This window comes from Haliotis rufescens, unplaced genomic scaffold, assembly GCF_023055435.1.
Source record: "Haliotis rufescens isolate VD_foot unplaced genomic scaffold, xgHalRufe1.0.p SCAF_120, whole genome shotgun sequence".
Classification (NCBI taxonomy): Eukaryota; Metazoa; Mollusca; class Gastropoda; order Lepetellida; family Haliotidae; genus Haliotis; species Haliotis rufescens.
This window is the reverse complement of record NW_025963803.1, coordinates 365,251-386,530: the sequence shown is the minus strand read 5'-3', so window position 1 is coordinate 386,530 and position 21,280 is coordinate 365,251. Positions and strand designations below refer to the sequence as shown.

General features: G+C 42.5%; 1 protein-coding gene across 1 annotated transcript in view; it reads right to left on the bottom strand.

Annotated features, from left to right (window-relative positions):
* LOC124115427 (cysteine dioxygenase type 1-like) overlaps nucleotides 1-21,280 on the bottom strand; it is a 32,276-nt gene that overhangs the window by 10,128 nt on the left and 868 nt on the right. The gene's annotated exons all lie outside the window — the stretch shown is intronic.

Sequence of the window (21,280 nt, the reverse complement as noted above, 5' to 3'; positions counted from 1 at the left end):
TTAACGCCGTACTCAGCAATATTCACGATATATAACTGCGGTCTGTAAATAGTCGAGTGTTGCTCATTGTATTAAACAATTGTAAGATAGGTTAAAAGCGTCCCATCTCTTGTCAATATACCACTAGGATCTGAGAAACCTAATTTAATCAGCAAAATCAAGTTCAATCCCAGTAACGTAGATATCTCTCTTTCTCTCTCCCTCTCTCTCTCTCTCTCTCTCTCTCTCTCTCTCTCTCTCTCTCTCTCTCTCGGTCTGTAAATAATCCTGTCTGGACCAGAAAATCTAGTGATTGACATCATGATTATGCAAAACGACAAGAAAGTTCAATAGATAAAGGATAAAAGAAAGTTCAAATCGATAAAACACTTTCCATAATCATAAGAAATAATCATTTCCGACAAAATCATCAGCACGCGTCACGATGAAATTTGCATTATTGATTCTACAGTATTATCATATTAAGTTAAATTTCCGGGACGCATATCAAAATACATACATACTATCCATACCTGATTAATTATTGTCATTTGAGTGACTATATTCACGATTTAATCAGTAAATGAAATAAGCTTGACCGATGACGTCACACGGAGGCTGGCAACTCGGGGGCTCAGTAAGTATGGGTAATTTAGTTTTTTGTTGTTTGTTTGTTTGTTGTTTAACGCCGCACTCAGCAATATTCCAGCTATATGACGGCGGTCTGTAAATAATCGTGTCTGGACCAGACAATCCAGTGATTGATATCATGGGCATCGATCTAAGCAGTTTGGATCCGATGACATGCATCAACCAAGTCAGTCAGCCTGACCACACGATCCCGTTAGTCGCCTTTAAAGACACGCTAATTGTAATCAAACGGAACACAGAGAGCGCGTCTTATGCTGTTTAGCTGATAACGACCAAAAGTGTCTTTATATCTATTTTAAATAAAATGTCACTCGCCTAGCAGGGGTATCAACTGTATCTAAATTTTCCATGGAACATATGTCACGATAAACGCATAATAAAAATAAACAGCTGTTACCGACACAGGGAGTGACATACGGACAGTACTTGGACGTCTCTGTAGAGAGATTGTAGATTCAATGTAGACTCGGGGGCACGGGTGGCCCAGTCGTCTAAGGCGCAGCAATTCGCTGTGCAGAGTTGCGTCCTTAGCCACGGTAAAATCCTATGATCGTAGGTTCGAATCCCAATTCACCCTGATTCTGTTTCTGGGTTTGTCAGTACCATGCTCGTGGGTTTCAAAGTGGTAAATGTCAGAGACCTCGATCACTTCAGGCTTTCCTCCCACATCAAGCTGACACGCCGTGATATAACTGGATTATTGTTCAAAACGGCGTTGAACACCCACCCACTCACTCACTCACTCACTCAATGCGCAGGCAAAAGGGACTACTGTAGCAACATAATATCATGTATTGAAGTACGATTAAAACTGTAATTTGATATTCGCATGGATTACGACTTTTAAGCCGCAATCAGCAATATCCCCCCTACAACGGCCTGTTAATAATTATTACCGAGTCCGGGCCTGACAAACCCGTGGTCGATATTATGAGCAATAAGCCTTGTAATATAGCATCAATAAGTAAAACCTGATTATTATAAGTAAGCAAACTTTCTCCGTGGTCTGGTGGTAGAGCGTTTACCCGGAGAACAGAAGGTCCGGGGTTCGATCCCCGGCCGCGTCTCACTAAAAGAGACTACAAGGACTTATCGAAAAAAAATACATTGTCCCAGAAATTGCTTCAGAAGGATAATAATGCTTCAGACTTAAAAAAAACAACAAGAAATTAAATGTAAAAAAAAATACATTGTTGCAAGTTCTTTTTAATTTATTTTATTCATGCTCATAGTTGTTAATTAAAAAATATCTGGTTTTGCAACTGTACTGAAAAAGTATCCAGTCTCCATATCAAATCTACGGAAGCCTTTTAGGGCCATTTGCTTTCTTTTTTTTTCCGATACTATCTTGAAATTTCAACTTAGTATCATGAAATTTCAACTAAGTATCTTGAAATTTCAAGAAAAAAAAACAAATGGCACTTAATGGCTTCCGTACAAATCCGACCCTTCACCCAGAGCAAATGGTCGGTCCCTTAAACAGGCTAGTTCAATGACGGGCAGTCCCAGGGTACGCGGTGGAACAATGCTATATGAGTGGAGCTGTGAAGGATGGAGTGGGTAGCTGCCCTGTCCCAAATCACATACCACTTAAACAAGACAATAAACTTATAATGGTGTCAAGAGGCGCATCAGCAGCAGACAGTTCGTAACTCTGAATATTTGGGTTTTTTGTGCGTTGTTCAACGCGACTCTCACATATGAGTGGCACATATGCATTATGAATAAATACATGTGTAGAAAAATATATGATATGGTAAAATAATGTATTAAACTATGACTATTGATGTTTACAACACTTTTCTCACTCTGTAATAGTCCAGCTATATGACGGCGGTCTGCGAATAGGACCAGACAATCCAGTGATTGGCAGTGCGTGTGGCTATTTGAAACTATCCTATGCGTGTGGTTATTTGTAACTATCCTATGCGTGTGGCTATTTGTAAGAATCCTATGCGTGTGGCTATATTAACTCACCTATGCGTGTGGCTTTTTGTAAACTTCCCTATGCGTTTAGCTATATTAACTATCCTATGCGTGTGGCTATTTGTAAACTTTCGTATGCGTGTGGCTATTTGTAAATTTTCGTATGCGTGTGGCTATTTGTAACTATCCTATGCGTGTGGCTATTTGAAACTATCCTATGCGTGTGGCTATTTGAAACTATCCTATGCGTGTGGTTATTTGTAACTCACCTATGCGTGTGGCTATTTGTAAACTTTCCTATGCGTGTGGCTATTTGTAAATTTTCGTATGCGTGTGGCTATTTGTAACTATCCTATGCGTGTGGCTATTTGAAACTATCCTATGCGTGTGGCTATTTGAAACTATCCTATGCGTGTGGTTATTTGTAACTCACCTATGCGTGTGGCTATTTGTAAACTTTCCTATGCGTGTGGCTATTTGAAACTATCCTATGCGTGTGGTTATTTGTAACTCACCAATGCGTGTGGCTATTTGTAACAATCCTATGCGTGTGGCTATTTGAAACTATCCTATGCGTGTGGCTATTTGTAAACTTTCCAATGCGTGTGGCTATTTGTAAACTTTCCTATGCGTGTGGCAATATTAACTATCCTATGCGTGTGGCTATTTGTAAACTTTCCAATGCGTGTGGCTATTTGTAAACTTTCCTATGCGTGTGGCAATATTAACTATCCTATGCGTGTGGCTATTTGTAAACTTTCCAATGCGTGGGCTATTTGTAAACTTTCCTATGCGTGTGGCTATATTAACTATCCTATGCGTGTGGCTATTTGTAAACTTTCCAATGCGTGGGGCTATTTGTAAACTTTCCTATGCGTGTGGCTATATTAACTATCCTATGCGTGTGGCTATTTGTAAACTTTCCAATGCGTGTGGCTATTTGTAAACTTTCCTATGCGTGTGGCTATATTAACTATCCTATGCGTGTGGCTATTTGTAAAATGTGCATACACGTCTACTACAAGTGCAATAATCTTGGACGCGGCGTTAAACCCCATTTCACCTCAGCTCACCTCAGCACATAGGTAACAAGCATTGGATAGTGGGAGAACGCAACCGTGGCATTTGTGATTATAAGGTATCTGACTAATGGGGAGATGTTGGGGGTTGTCGGCTATTGTTTACAAACCATGTTTCAGACTACTCCAAACGTCAGGCCTTTTGGGAAAGCGTAACCACAAATGTGACCAGGACAAGTGACCTTGACATTATTTTTCATGACACGTTCTAAAATATTCATTCACAACACGACCATTCGGAAGAGGTCCATAGAAAAATATCTAACGTCAATAATCGTTTGTGTAGTAGGCCTTTGAAAAACCACGGGCGGTTTCGGTGTTCAAATTCCAACATGAAAAGCAGTCACGTTTCAGAGGCTTGCTAACTACGTGCTACGTGACGTGGGATTCGCTTTTAAGGCAATGATAATTTCACTTATTCATACAGCTGTGTCAGCCCGGAGAGGTAGAAACGGGTAAATGTACGTTCGTAATCAAACTTGTGGCTCTCTGTCACTAAACAATACCTGAGGGGCATTTGATTATATGTTTGAATTTCAATTGAAAATATTTTATGTCAGAGATATATCCCAAAATTGAAGTGTACAGGTGCTGAGTCAGCACTCCAAGAATACGTCTACATCGTTTTATTTAAAAAAATTTAAATAAGAATACACAACAGCTGATGGGTATCTTTGACATTGTATCTTAAAAAATAAATAAATTTGCTATTTTCGGCACAAATTAACAATATTTCAAACAAAGGTAGGGGGCATGTGGTTGCAAAGTCATTTCAGTGTATTGGGTTGTATCTGTTTTCAATAAGAAATCGCGGCACAGCCTTCCATTCATATATAAACAGATTTCGACAACAATAACGAAGGGACCTTTGAGCAATATTCCAGCTATATGATGGCGGTCTGTATATAATCGAGTCTGGACCAGACAATCCAGTGATTAATATCATGAGCATCGATCCATGCAATGGGGATCGATGACATGTAAAGGCAAGTACAAGGATCTGAGTAAGCATATGAGTTAATATACATGCTGATATAGACCTGTGAAGATCCGGGGTAGAATAGGTCTTCAGCAACCCATGCTTGCCGTAAAGGCGACTATGCTTGTCGTAAGAGGCGACTAACGGGATCGGTTGGTCAGGCTCACTGACTTGGTTAATGCATGTCATCGTATCCCAATTGCGTGGATCGATGCTCATGTTATCAATCAGTGGACAGTCTGGTACAGAATCGAGTATATACAGACGGCGCGTCATATAACTGGAATATTGTGGAGATCGAACAGCGTGCTTTTGAGATGAACTGATGCGTGCTTGGAGGACGACCGAGTTCTCGATGAAAAGAACGTACGTACAAAGCCCAACAATGCGCTTTTCAAAAGTCATTTCGAAACTGAGATTCAGTACAAAAGTATTCAACGTATTATGGCAGACAGCAAACCTTGCTATTCATAAGAACATAGACTTCAGTTCAGAAAGGCCGACTATCTACATGTATTAGATCAGCTACGTTGAGGTATAGTTCATTGAACTCTGCAGCTTGTATGAGTGAGTGAGTGTGGTTTGACGCCACTTTTAGCAATGTTACAGCAACATCACGGCGGGGGACACTGGAAACGGGCTTCACACAATGTACCAATGTCGGGAATCGAACCCGGGTCTTCTGCGTGCGAACGCTTTAACCACTTGGCTACCTCACAGTGAGTGAGGAAATACATGACACTCATGAAGCTCTTTTAAATAATTAAAAATTGTTTACTTGTTTACAAGTGTTTACATTCCATTCTCTTAGCGTCATACGACCCGTGAAGTTCCCTGTAGGGAATAGGTCTTCAGCAACACATGCTTGTCGTAAGAGTGAGTGAGTGAGTAAGGTTTTACGCCGCTTTTAGCAATATTCCAGCAATATCACGGCGGGGGACACCAGAAATGGGTTTCACACATTGTACCCATGTCGGGAATCGAACCCGGGTCTTCGGCGTGACGAGCCAACGCTTTAACCACTAGGCTACCCGACCGCCCCGCTTGTCGTAAGAGGCGACTATGCTTGTCGTAAGAGGCGACTATGCTTGTCGTAAGAGGCGACTGTGCTTGTCGTAAGAGGCGACTATGCTTGTCGCAAGAGGCGACTAACGGGATGATGTCAAACACTGGATTATCTGGTCCAGTGTCGATTATTTACAGATCGCCGTCATATAACTGGAATATTGCAGAGTGTGGCGTTAAAAAACAAACAAACAAACAAACAAACAAACAAACAGACAATCTTAGCGGCACACGTGAGAGCGTAATTTTAACGATCTATTATTACAGTACTTACATATACTAACTGCTATAGTGGGTGTGATTTATTGCCCTTTTTAGCGATATTCCAGCAATATCATGTCAGGAGACACCAGAAATGGACTTCACACATTGTACCCATATTGGAAAATGAACCGAGGCTTTCGGCGAGACGAGCGAACGCTTTAACCACTCAGCTACACCATCGTCCATGATGACTTGTAACATCTGGCACATTACAGCAAAGATAAATACCTTAAACCAGACACAACACCAGTAAAACAACTCCGGAAGTATGTTGCGAAAATTATCCTATATGAATATTAAATCAAAATATGCATGTCCACATTTCACTATGCATGCCTTTATCCTTTATAAAAAAGACCGTAGGTTCCGGTTCTCTGAGAAATAATTAATCTGTCATCACTACCAACAGCTCGTCGGATCTGGAAACTCGGTATTGATTGAGGGAGCACATGTCGCATTGAAGTTCCCGCATAGCTATTGTCAAACACATAGGCTATGTTGCTGAAAGATTTCGATTTCCACATAAACTACATTCTGGGCACGCCTTGATATTGTATAAATATATTATAACACATAGACCAGTCCCATCACATAGAGGTCGTATAACATGGATCCGTGGAGATCCTGGGTAGAATAGGTCTTCAGCAACCCATGCTTGCCGTAAATGGCGACTATGCTTGTCGTAATAGGCGCCTAACGGGATCGGGTGGTCAGGCTCGCTTACTTGGTTGATGCATGTCGTCGTATCCCAACTGCGTGGATCGATGCTCATCAACCAAGTCAGGGAGCCTGACCACCCGATCCCGTAAGTCGCCTCTTACGACAAGCATAGTTGCCTTTTTACGGCAAGCATGGTTGCTGAAGACCCATTCTACCCCGGATCTCCACGGGTCGCCGGCGTTCAAGGCTTCAAAACTTTCCAAATTGCTTTTTCGACCTTGCGCAGCTGAGTAGGACAGTATCGATAATATATGCACACATAATATATCCATGTACACACCACAGGATAGCTACATGTGTCTGTCGACATTCTATACCTAAAGGCAACTTTACCGTGACATCGGGGTACTGGTAGCTCAATGGAATTGAATTCAAATGAAAAGCTTCAGCATGTGTTTTAGTGCGAGAGAGAGAGAGAGAGAGAGAGAGAGAGAGAGAGAGACAGACAGACAGACAGACAGACAGACAGACAGACAGAACAACAGACATTCCAGTGATTGACACCATGAGCATCGATCCACGCAATTGGGATACGATGATATGCATCAACCAAGTCAGCGAGCCTGACCACCCGATCCCGTTAGTCGCCTTCACGGCAAGCATGGGTTGCTGAAGACCTATTCTACTCCGGATCTTCACGGGTCGCCGGCAGATGGTGCGGTGTAAACTAGTGACAACAGTGAAATCAATTTCATTATGGCTTTTACCCAAAGTTGGTCATTGAGTAAGCCAAGTGAAAATGTTTTTATTATAATGCTGCATTCTATATAACGACTGCCAGCAATATTCGAGAAAGGACCAGACTAACTTGTGATTGATTTTATGAGGTGAGGTGAAATGGGGCTTCACTTCGCGTGCTTGTCGTAAAAAAGGTGACTATACTTTTCGTGAAAGGCGACTAACGGGATCGGGTGGTCAAGCTTACTGACTTGGTTGATGCAATCATCGGTCCCAATTGCGTGGATCGATGTTCGTTATGTCAATCACTGGATTGCCTGGTCCAGACTCGATTATTTACAGACCGCCGTCATTTAGCTTGAATATTGCCGAGTGCGGCGTTAACCAACAAACAAGCAAAACAAGCAAACTGAACTCACACATCAGTCTAGAAGGTGTGTGGGTGGTATCAGTCAAGTAACAGCTCCAGACATATTCGATTCCATGTATTAGATTTTTGATATTAATAGAACGAAACAAACTACCCCACAACAAACCATCTAGCTATAATGCTACTTATGTCTCGGTTGATATATGTCATCGTATCCCAACTTGATGGATGCTATTTCATATCAATCACTGGATCGTCCGTAAAACAACAAAACAAACAAACAACCAATCACTTGTAGAGTACTAAGTATTGCAGTTGAGTATTGCAGCGACGTGCACGCACGGTTTTATAGTGCTAGCCCACTGAGATACCATGCCGCAGTTTAACATGAATACCCCACTCAGAAACAGTATACTGACTCCGAGCCGACCAGTCCTTGTTTTAGCCCCTTAATGCTCAATGCCGTAGTTTAACATGAATACCCCACTCAGAAACAGTATACTGACTCCGAGCCGACCAGTCCTTGTTTTAGGCCCTTAATGCTTAATGCCGCAGTTTAACATGAATACCCCACTCAGAAACAGTATACTGACTCCGAGCCGACCAGTCCTTGTTTTAGGCCCTTAATGCTCAATGCCGCAGTTTAACATGAATACCCCACTCAGAAACAGTATACTGACTCCGAGCCGACCAGTCCTTGTTTTAGGCCCTTAATGCTTAATGCCGCAGTTTAACATGAATACCCCACTCAGACACAGTATACTGACTCCGAGCCGACCAGTCCTTGTTTTAGCCCCTTAATGCTCAATGCCGCAGTTTAACATGAATACCCCACTCAGACACAGTATACTGACTCCGAGCCGACCAGTCCTTGTTTTAGCCCCTTAATGCTCAATGCCGCAGTTTAACATGAATACCCCACTCAGACACAGTATACTGACTCCGAGCCAACCAGTCCTTGTTTTAGCCCCTTAATGCCGAGCGCCAGGCAACGTAACAACAAGTACCATCTTTTAACGTTTTTTGGTATGGCGCGGCCGGGGATCGAACCCGGGACAAATAAGATATATTTCTATTATTTTGGAGACATTGATTCTGCATTGGCGGGGGCGGTTGGGTAGCCTAGTGGTTAAAGCGTTCGCTCGTCACCAGCAAGGGTAACAACAAGTACAATCCTTTGACGTCTTAGAGTAAGACGCGGCTGGGATCGAACCATCGACCTTCCGGTGTCCGACCAGACGCTCTATCTATGGAGACGGTCCTGATATAATGAGAGCCATCCAATGAAATAGAGAAGGAAAATGTTTGGAATTCGTTATCACAATATAACAACTGGAATTATAATTATAAAATGAATTATATAATTGTCATTTTGTAAATTGCCTTAGTAAAAAAATCAGTCATTTTACACATTGAGTGATATATGTCTCGAATATGTTAGTCGATCAACTGGCGTACTTACTGTTTGTACCTCAATCGCCATATTGCCATTAGTTATCAGAACGACACAAGGATCATCGATCGCGACTAAAATGTTAGTGTGTCACCATGATCATACACCACCGGCGTGGGATCAATACTATCGATCTTGCCAGGACGCAGTGATATGACTCGCGTTGCTGTTCACTTATTGAGCCTCGGGGACAAAACGCTGCCCGAATCAGGCTGGTGTTATTCCGGGACAAGCCGAGTAGTGACTCGTGCCCCACTCGTGGCCATTTTTACGACTGGGTTCCGTCTAAGCGCAAACGGGCATAGTTAAAAGAATTGTCAACTCGTTGCGTAATGATTTACTTATTCTTTCCCCCATGTCATATATATGCTAGATGCTATTTAAAACATGTCGTGACTTGCGGTATTATACAGTATGATTGAACACTTTTAACTGTATCTTGGGTATATATTTTGATGCAAGACATGTGTAAAAACAAAATTTATTCCTGAGGGATTCTTTGACCGAAGAACTTGACGTCATACGCGCATTCTTATTGGTTTGTCGTATTTTCGCACATGATATTCATCGATAGGGGGACGAGTCTTCTTGCAGGTTACGGAAAAGGGCGAGTGGTGACGAAAATATGTCTGAACACGATCGGCTGTTTCCGGTGATGCGGAAAGGGGCGAAGCTGGCCTAAAGGTACATTCGTAGTCAGGACCAATACAAGCAGCCACACACACACACGTGCAAGCACGTCGCTATGTACAGTAAACTACGGTTATAACGAACACGCTTATAACGAACTGACGGATATAACGAACTTACTTTTTTGTCCCGCCAATTTGCTGTAGTTATGCTGTATATATGCTTATAACGAACTACGGTTATAACGAACTAAAATTAGTGGTCCCTTTGAGTTCGTTATAACCGTAGTTTACAGTAGATGTAAGTGAAATAATTTCGAACGAGTTTAACCATCAGCTTTCGAACAACTGTCGACTTTTCTCCACTAGCAGTTTTAATCACAAAAGTATTATAAGAAACTAGATTCGAATCAATTTTCAGTCGTAGCTATATTATTTGTCTGCTGACTCTTGTCTTAATACGGGTATCTAGACCATAGCAAAGTAACTACAGTAAACTACGGTTATAACGAACTCAAAGGGAATACTAGTTTTAGTCCGATATAACCGTAATTCGTTATAGGCACATATACAGCATAACTACAGCATATAGTGGGGACTAAAAGGTTAGTTCGTTATATCCGTTAGTTCGTTATAAGCGTGTTCGTTATAACCGTAGTTTACTGTATAGTCAAATGAAAAAAACCTTCATGTTCTGTTTTTTCTTTTTCTCAGGATACTTAGGCAGGACTATCATGGATCTAAATTCAATACATTATTAAACGAATGGAAAATGATTCGAATCCTTAATTTCAGAAATTGATTAAAATGTTTGACAAAATCACTCGTCCCATGATCGTTAACAATGGGTGTGTGAGTGAGTTGGGTTTAACGCCGATTTGAACAATATTCCAGTTATATTTCGGCGTGTCAGTTCGATGTGGGAGGAAAGCCCGAAGGGATGCAGGTCTCAGACGTTTACCACTTTGATGAAACCCACGAGCACGGGTGACAAACCTTAAAATATAATCGGGGCGAACCGGGATTCGAACCCACAATCTTCGGTTTCTGGCCCAAGGGACGCAACTCTGCACAGCGAATCGCGGCGCCTTAGACGACTGGGCCACTGATAAGAAATGCATAGATCTCTCCAAGTGTAATTACTATTCGGATTAAATATGGATTTTTTTACATTCAATTTGTGTTCTATCAATGTCGGTATGCCGTCAATGCTTGTTTCACAGTGTCAAAAACAATTCTTTACGTGGTGTATTTCACAATACTGAATATTTAAATCGAATGTTCCAGGTTGTATTCTGTTGCAACTGTGTCACGCTGAACTGTTTAATAATAGAACTAGCATTAGATATTCCTTTCAGTGTATTCAATACCGTGACGCACTGTTCACTTTATTCAAGTCAATACACACTGCATGACGCCTCAAGGAAAGATATGGGAATACTTAATAAAAGAGGTAAGGTGAGGTGAAATTGGGTTTAACGTCACGTCCAAGATTATTGCACTTATATAGCGACGTGCATGTACGTGTGTGTGTTTGTGTGGCTGCTTGTTCTAGTCCGCACTGATGCCGATTAATAGTGCTAGCCCACTGAGATACCATGCCGCAGTTTAACATGAATACCCCACTCAGACACAGTATACTGACTCCGAGCCGATCAGTCCTTGTTTTAGCCCCTTAATGCCGAGCGCCAGACAGAGTAATAACAATTTCCATCTTTTAACGTCTTTTGGTATGACGCGGTCGGGGATCGGGCGAGCGCTTTACCACTAGACCACGGAGGCGGTCTACTTAATAACAGAGACAAAACCCTTTCCATATTCGTGATAAATCTCCCAAAAGTCGATTGTACGATTCCGACTACACCATGAACATGTGTTTATGAATCACTATCAAATAGTGGGGATACCAGGTGTTCGCGAAAAGGTGAGCGTATCCTGCCCCACCGGTGGCACCCGCCACAAACACACGCAAGGGCAAGTCAATTGTTCATCTGAAATAACACGGGAACCTCAAATTTTGTGAAATGTAAACACCAAATGCTGGAGCTGCTGGAATATTGCTCGACATGAAGTGAAAATTGACTATTGGAAAGTTAAAGTCATCCCTCTTGTCATACAGTCCTGTTGAGAATGTTTTGTCACCCTGATTCTTTATGCAATGATCTAAATATGAAACAGATGAGGCGGTTTGTTTACTAGTTCAGGGCCCACTTGCACAAAACAATCTTAGTTACAATCGGTCTTAGGCGGCTACAATCAACTTTACAATCACCATACAATTGTCCTATTCCACTTGCACAAACCGATCTTGACGCGGTTGTAAGACGGCTTGGATTTAAGATCGCGATCTTAAGGATTTACAATAGTTGTAGCGCTGACATCGCTTTGTGCAAGAGGACCCAGGTGGGTACATCAGTGGAAGGAAATTGTCTATTTGGTGGTTATTGAACGGCATCAGAGCATCGATATACCTGAAGCTTCAGTTAAACTTCTTGGCCAAATTACCTTGTTTTGACTTTCCCAATCGGAACAGACATTTCTGTTCATGTGCAGCAGGCGGCACACTTGGTGCCCCTGGGGATGCCCACTTCTTGCCCAAATGTCTTAACCCGAAATTTTACATAGGTGTTATCAATGAGGAAGTCCAGCATTTTCCATATTCAGTAAACTACGGTTATAACGAACTCAAAGGGACCACTAATTTTAGTTCGTTATAACCGTAGTTCGTTATAAGCATATATACAGCATAACTACAGCAAATAGTCGGGACAAAAAAGTAAGTTCGTTATATCCGTCAGTTCGTTATAAGCGTGTTCGTTATAACCGTAGTTTACTGTTGTTTTCTCAGTAGACGTCAGATATCATTTGCGTCCATTTTTGACAAATAGCCCTGAACCTCTGAAGATAGATACGACAGTAAACTACGGTTATAACGAACTGTGGCATTATTTGATATATCACTCGTACCACGTTCTTTGATCAAACAATCAAACATAAAATCCCATAGTATTTTGTTACGCATACAGATTATTTCGCGCGCATCTATACGGATGTCAAAGATACAAATCCTGGACCCAATACACGTAAACATAGCTGTATGACAACAGTTTTCAAGTCAAACCAAGTCAAGCGTATTCCCAACATGACATACAGAGAAGATATATATATCTATGTACACATATACAGACATAGATATGTTCCGTGAGAATGCGTACTACTGGTTTGACTGGGCAGCGCTTCCTTGGAGAAGTCCGGGCTGCGTGTAGAGGGGGCAAGGGCCCTGAGCTGATGATGAGCCTAACCAGCCTGACTGTGCGAGAATCACCCATCTATATACAGCAAACTACGGTTATAACGAACACGCTTATAACGAACTGACGGATATAACGAACTTACTTTTTGGTCCCGACTATTTGCTGTAGTTATACTATATATATGCTTATAACGAACTACGGTTATAACAAACTAAAATTAGTAGTCCCTTTCAGTTCGTTATAACCGTACTTTACTGTATATGGGTCAATGGAATTGTTTCAGTAATGTTATTGGTATATATTTGTACATCTGTACATTTGTACATATATTTGTACATCTGCGTGTGACCACATTTATATATATATATATATATATATATATATATATATATATATATATATATATATATATATATATATACCAATAACATTACTGAAACAATTTCATTGACACATTGATATACTTGGACAAGTTTATAAGGATAGGCCTATATTCTACAAACATTAGTGATATATATTTTTCAATTGTAGGTTATTCGCAATAATATGTTGTAAGATATCGATTTCTGAGACCATTAAAGGTGGGACAAATTAATATGAAACGTAACTCGCCACCTCTTCCAAGATTGCATAACGTACAGATTCTATTCCAGAAATATATTAATCTCAGAGAGGTAGCTTTGAGCAATAGAGCTTAATCTTTCCTGAAATCATATCGTCATTAGACGGAGACAATTCCTAGTTCATCTTGAATTTCAAAATACTTGGGGTTTTCCCCATGGTCTGAGTTACCAGAGGTCGTTTAGTCCCTCAAAATGGCGCTCAGGCGTGAACATCAGGTCATGAAGCAGCTTTAAAATTTTTCCTCATGATCGCACATTTATTGAACTGTGTCCACATCACATGACTGCTATCAAGCGACATTCTATGCCTGAGTGAGTGAGTGTGGTTTTACGCCGCTTTTAGCAATCTTCCAGTAATATCACGGCGGGGGACACCAGAAATGGGCTTCACACATTGTGCCCATGTCGGGAATCGAACCCGGGTCTTCGGCGTGACGAGCGAACGCTTTAACCACTGGGCTACCCCACCGCCCTTGACCCAATAGAAGACTGGCAACCTAAACAGGCGATATTTAGAAATATTTCAAACTCTATACATGGACTGCCACTGCAGACAAACATATTTAACCCCATCGCCCCTTCTATACCTGAAGGCAAAAGTCATCCATTCATAACTTTCATCACTAGCATCACTATTGAATATGTTTTGGCAGATATTCCAGACGGGTTGCTCTCTTGCATTGCCCTTTTTAATGTAACGGTGATAAGCGACAATGATGACGTCATAGGTCACAACATAAGCCATTTACTATTGCTCTGCAAGATTTATCACCTCTGTTTAGCAATTTAAGGAGACCTGTGAAGATCCGGGGCAGATTAGGACTTCAGCAACCTATGCTTGCCGTAAAAGGCGACTATGCTTGTCGTAAGAGGCGACTAACGGGATCGGGTGGTCAGGCTCGCTGACTTGGTTGATGCATATCATTGTATCCCAATTGCGTGGATCGATGCTCATGGTGTCAATCACTGGAATGTCTGTTATATCCCTTCCATTCTCTCCCTCTCTCTTTCTTTCTCTCTCTCTCTCTCTCTCTCTCTCTCTCTCTCTCTCTCTCTCTCTCTCTCTCTCTCTCTCTCTCTCACTAACACACACACACTGAAGCTTTTCATTTGAATTCAATTCCATTGAGCTACCAGTACCCCGATGTCACGGTAAAGTTGCCTTCAGGAATAGAATGTCGACAGACACATGTAGCTATCCTATAATGTGTACATGGATAAATTATGTGTGTATATATTATCGATACTGCCCTACTCAGCTGCGCAAGGTCGAAAAAGCAATTTGGAAAGTTTTGAAGCCTTGAACGCAATCATGCGGAACAAAATAACCTTCCGCCAGTTAGAAGCATCATGGAAAAACCCCAAGTACTTAGTAATTCAAGGTGACCTGGGAACTGTCGCTGTCTATGTACACAATGATGCCAGATACCGTTGAGCATCATCGCACGTGAGAAACGCCCACTGGGGTCAAACCCCCAGCTGAAAGAAGAGATTCTTTTAAGTCGTAATTACGAGAATAAAGTTATAATTACGAGTTCCGGAATTCCAAAAACGTAGCTTTGATACTACCGTAGTCATATACAGCAAACTACGGTTATAACGAACTCAAAGGGACCACTAATTTTAGTTCGTTATAACCGTAGTTCGTTATAAGCATATATACAGCGTAACTACAGCAAATAGTCGGGACAAAAAAGTAAGTTCGTTATATCCGTCAGTTCGTTATAAGCGTGTTCGTTATAACCGTAGTTTACTGTACGTATGGCTTTGTTTTTTCAAGAGATAATGTCCTAATCTACAAGTAGCATAGATAATTGTAAACAATGTTTTCATATTACTAATTTGAAAAATATTCTCGTACAAACGACTTTAAGAACTCGTAATAATGGCCTTAATCTTGTAAAGGCGAGTAAAAAAATACAAACAAATACAAAAAAATAGCCCATTTTTACCCCATTAGGATTTCATATCGAGATTTGATATCTTTTTCAGCTACAAAACCAGACATTTTTTATATTTAGAACAATGAGCCTTAAAGAAAAACGCCTTGCATCTTTGTTGCAGACAAAAAAAAACCAAGGACACCCCCTAGCCCTCCCCCCTACCCCTCTACCCGATGCTCTTTCCCAACCATTCCTTGGTTCATCACCTGACCCTTAAATAACATGGGATTTTTTAGATTGCCGGATTAACCGCGAAAGGAGTTGAGCCGTATGGTGGATTACCTACGAAAGGAGTTAAGCCGCATTGTCGGTAATCCGACGCGGATTTACATGATCGGGTAATGATTGTTATAAAGTTGTTTAAAACAAAGGATCCGGCACAATGACTGGCCGAATATTGCAAGGTCTGAGAAGGAACTATCATCGCTGCCGTGATGCGCCAGTATAACAAGGAATCAAATGTGTTAAAAGCCGGACTTAGTCACCGAAAGTTTCTTCTGACATTGTAGGGGGCACGGGTGGCCCAGTCATCTAAGGCGCGGCGATTCGCTGTGCAGAGTTGCGTCCCTTGGGAACGCCAGAAACTTATGATTGTGGGTTCGAATCCCGGTTCGCCCCAATTATGTTTCTAGGTTCGTCAGCACCATACCCATGCTCGTGGGTTTCACCGAAGTGGTAAACGTCTGAGACCTTGAATACTGTTAAAAGCGACGTTAAACCCAACTCACTCACTCATTCTGACATTGTAAATGCAACACTTAAGTTGATCGGGCTAGTTCACACACACAGCAATACCCGTCATACTTTGTAAACACATATAGTTCAACCGGTAGCCTCCCACTTGTCAAACAGCTTATACCAGGATTTATCAAAGTTGGTTAGTCAACCAATAGTTACCTGTTTACCTGTGGACAGACCAGAAAACACACATTGCGAGGAATTTACAGGATAGTTTTATTCTACTTAACATTGTATTTAACATTGTTAATCTTCACTGAGTGTTAAAGACTAATAGTCAGTAGAGCGAGTCTGGGCTATTGAGCAACTTGAGCAAGGTATGAAATCACACAAAGTGATCGTAGCGCTACGACAGTCGTAAGTCTATGTTAAAGTATAGGAGTTACGATCACCTTAGCGCAACGACAGTCGTAAGTCTATGTTAAAGTATAGGAGTTACGATCACCTTAGCGCAACGACAGTCGTAAGTCTATGTTAAAGTATAGGAGTTACAATCACCTGAGCGCAACGACAGTCGTAAGTCTATGTTAAAGTACGCGAGTTACAATCATCTAAGCGCTACAACTGTCGCAAGTCTATGTTAAAGTATGACAGTTACGATCACTTTAGCGCTACGACAGTCTTTAGTCTATTTTAAAATATGATAGCTACGATCATCTTGGCGCTACGACAGTCGTAAGCCTATGTTAAAGTATGGGAGTTACGATCACCTAAGCGCTACGACAGTCGTGAGTCTATGTTAAAGTATGGGAGTTACGATCTCACTTTAGCGCCTCGACATTCCTAAGTCTATGTTAAAGTATGGCAGTTACGATCACTTTAGCGCTACGACAGTCGTAAGTCTACGTTAATGTATAGAAGTTACGATCACCTTAGCGCTACGACAGTCGTTAGTCTACGTTAAAGTATAGAAGTCATGATCACCTTGGCGATACGACTGTCGTATGTCTACGTTAAAGTATAGAAGTCACGATCACCTTGGCGATACGACTGTCGTATGTCTACGTTAAAGTATAGAAGTCACGATCACCTTGGCGATACGACTGTCGTATGTCTACGTTAAAGTATAGAAGTCACGATCACCTTGGCGATACGACTGTCGTATGTCTACGTTAAAGTATAGAAGTCACGATCACCTTGGCGATACGACTGTCGTATGTCTACGTTAAAGTATAGAAGTCACGATCACCTTGGCGATACGACTGTCGTATGTCTACGTTAAAGTATAGAAGTCACGATCACCTTGGCGATACGACTGTCGTATGTCTACGTTAAAGTATAGAAGTCACGATCACCTTGGCGATACGACTGTCGTATGTCTATGTTAAAGTATGGGAGTGGCTGTTGCTACTTGTACTGGTCCAGGTGGGGTGAGGTGAAATTGGGTTTAACGTCGCGTCCAAGATTATTGCACTTATATAGCGACGTACATGCACGTGTGTGCGTGGCTGCTTGTACTAGTCCGGACTGATGCCGTTTTAAAGTGCTAGCTCACTGAGATACCATGCCGCAGTTTAACATGAATACCCCACTCAGACACAGTATACTGACTCCGCGCCGACCAGTCCTTGTTTTAGCCCCTTTATACCGAGCGCCAGACAGGGTAACAACAAGTACCATATTTTAACGTTTTTTGGTATGACGCGGCCGGGGATCGAACCCAGACATTCCACTCTCCGGGCGGACGCTCTAAATCAACGTTACCATATCATGAACATTTGTTTATGAATCCATATACGACAGTAAGGATACCAGGTGTTCGCGATAAGGTGAGCATATCCTGCCCCACCGGTTGGCACCCGTCACAAATACATGCAAAGGCAAGTCAGGTGTTCACCCGAAAACACACACAAAAAACTCCCGGACCGAAATTCAATAAAGCCAGGCTCGTTATTTATACGGACTGTCACATCTAGGGGGCACGGGTGGCCCAGTCGTCTTAGGCGCCGCGATTCGCTGTGCAGAGTTGCGTCCCTTGGGCACGCCAGAAACCTATGATTGAGGGTTCGAATCCCGGTTCGTCCCGATTATGTTTCTAGGTTTGTCAGCACCATACCCGTGCTCGTGGGTTTCACCGAAGTGGTAAACGTCTGAGACCTGCATCACTTCGGGCTTTCCTCCCACATTAAGCTGACACGCCGTGATATAACTGGAATACTGTTAAAAGCGGCGTTAAACCAAACTCACTCACTGTCACATCTAGATTTATATATTATGATCATGATTGGAGAAAAGATATCAAAAAGGATATGTGCCTCTAGGGTTTAACTGGCTCTGCGCAATGTCAGCACGGTCCGGTTAATCACATGACCTGGTTGTGATCAGATAAACACTGACTGGTTACATCTAGTTTTCATAATGTCAGCCCACTATTTGAATGTCAGGTCAGTGTGGAAGGGTCACGACTCCCTAGTAACACTGTCATTTGCAACACTCAAACCGCTCTTTTGTAAACCCTCTGCCTGTCCGGAATAATTTTGGATTTCTAGAAGATTTTCTTTTGTTACCAGGCCAAGCAGTTAACGATTGGATTAATTTAAGTATTTATGTGTGTGAGTGAGTATGGTTTTACGCGGCTTTTAGCAGCATTCCAGCAATATTACGGCGGGGGACACCAGAAATGGGCTTCACACATTGTACGTAGTGGCATTAAAACGCAAACTTAGATTCTGATATGAGGTGGTGAAGGAGGAGTGTGTGTATGGGTAGGTAGCAAGTAGGAGGGGGGAGGGGGGGGGGGGGGGGGGGGGGGGGGGGGTATAGGGGGTGTGTGTGTGTGTGTGTGTGTGAGAGAGAGAGAGTGTGTGTGTGGGGGGGGGGGGGGGTGAGGGAGAGGGAGGTGTATGGGGGGGTAGTAGATGTGGGATGAGGGAGGCGTCTGGATGGGTAGATCGGGGTCTGGTGTGTGTGTGTATGCGGTGTTGGGGGTAGATGGGGCGGGGGAATGTATGCTTATGTGTTGGTTGAGGGGGATGGGGTAGGTGCGCGTGTATGGGAAGGTAGAGGGTTGTTTGGGAGATGTGTATGGGGGTTAGATGTGGAAAGTATATGTTTCTGTGTGGGTAGATGAATGTTGAGGGTAGGTGTGTGTATAGGGGTATATTGGGTGGGGGGATTTTATGAGGATGAGGGTGGTGGGGAGGTGGGTGTGTATTTGAGTTGATAAATGGGGTGAAGGGGGGACTTCAGGGGCATAAATAATCTGTCGAATTTATGTTTCTCAAAATTATGTTTCTCCGGCAATACCCAGAGTAAAACCCCGTCCACACCCTTGTCCACCTGCATGCTCTGAAATAATTGTTTTGAAGCGCTGACCGTACGACCTTTCAAATGAGCAAATGTGTCACCGCAATCATAAATACAAATACATACACGGAAGGCATACTGGAACTGATTACAGATGTGTGACAGATAGATGTTTCGATTTTCGGCACAAACGCCCAATATTCATTTGGATGACCTAGCCCAGTCCCACAAAGCGATCTTGACGCTACGACTGTCGCAAGTATGGGAGTTACGATCAAATTATTGCGAAGATCGCTTTGTGGAAAGGGGCCCCTTCCTGTAGTGTCGTACTGAGCCGTTAACCTAGCAATGGTCAACGTTGTGATTTTCCGGCATTCAACGTCTCCTGCTTCTCCTACACTTTGTTTGTCTGGCAAGTTTTGATTGTTTGTTTGTTTGTTTGTTTGTTTGTTGTTTAATGCCGCACTGAGCAATATTCCAGCTATATGACGCGCCGTTTGTAAATAATTGAGTCTGGACCAGACAGTCCAGCCATTGACGTCATGAGCATCCATCCACGCAATTGGGATACGATGACATGCATCAACCAAGTCAGCGAGCATGACTATGATCACACACAGTATACTGACTCCGAGCCGAAAAGTCCCTGTTTTATCCTCTTAATGCCGAGCGCCAGGCAGAGTAACAACAAGTACCATCTTTTAAGGTCTTTTTGGTATGACGCGCTCGGGAATAGATCCACCGGACCTTTCCCTGGAAAAGCAGACGCTCCATCTACTAGACTACAGTGAGTGAGTGAGTGAGTATGGTTTTACGCCGCTTTTAGCAATATTCCAGCAATATCACGGCGGGGGACACCAGAAATGGGCTTCACACATTGTACCCATGTCGGGAATCAAACCCGGGTCTTCGGCGTAACGAGCCAACGCTTTAACCACTAGGCTACCCGACCGCCCCACTAGACTACAGAGGCGGTCTGCATTCGTAGGACCTGGGTGCATAACATTCACGGACAAAACACTGGCAGGTACGTACGTATTTCTAAAAAGTCTCAATCAACCTGAACTCCGGTTAGATTAGACACCTGCTGATTGTACTAATACAATATTAATAATACTATATATAATTATAATAATAATATAATATTGCCCTTATGTAGCGACGTGCATGCACCTCTGATGCCGCTTTATAGTGCTAGCTCACTGAGATACCATGCCGCAGTTTAACATGAATACCCCACTCAGACACAGTACACTACCAATTTACAGTGCTAGCCCCCTGAGATACCATGCCTCAGTTTAACATGGATACCCCACTCAGACACAGTCCCTTAATGCCGAGCGCAAGACAACGTAACAACAACTACCATCTTTTAACGTTTTTTGGTATGGCGCGGCCGGGGATCGAACCCCGGACCTTTTCGCTGTCTCGGCGGACGCTCTACCTCTAGACCACGGAGGCGGTCTTGTACTTCGAAGATCTGTGAGCGAGTGTAAATGTTTCATCTGTCTTGTATTCAGGTGTGTAAATGGGACAAATAAGATATATTTCTATCATTTTGGAGACATTGATTCTGCATTGGTGAGGGCGGTAGGGTAGCCTAGTAGTTAAAGCGTTCGCTCGTCATGAAGAAGACCCGGGTTCGATTCCACACATTGGTACAATGTGTGAAGCCCATTTCTG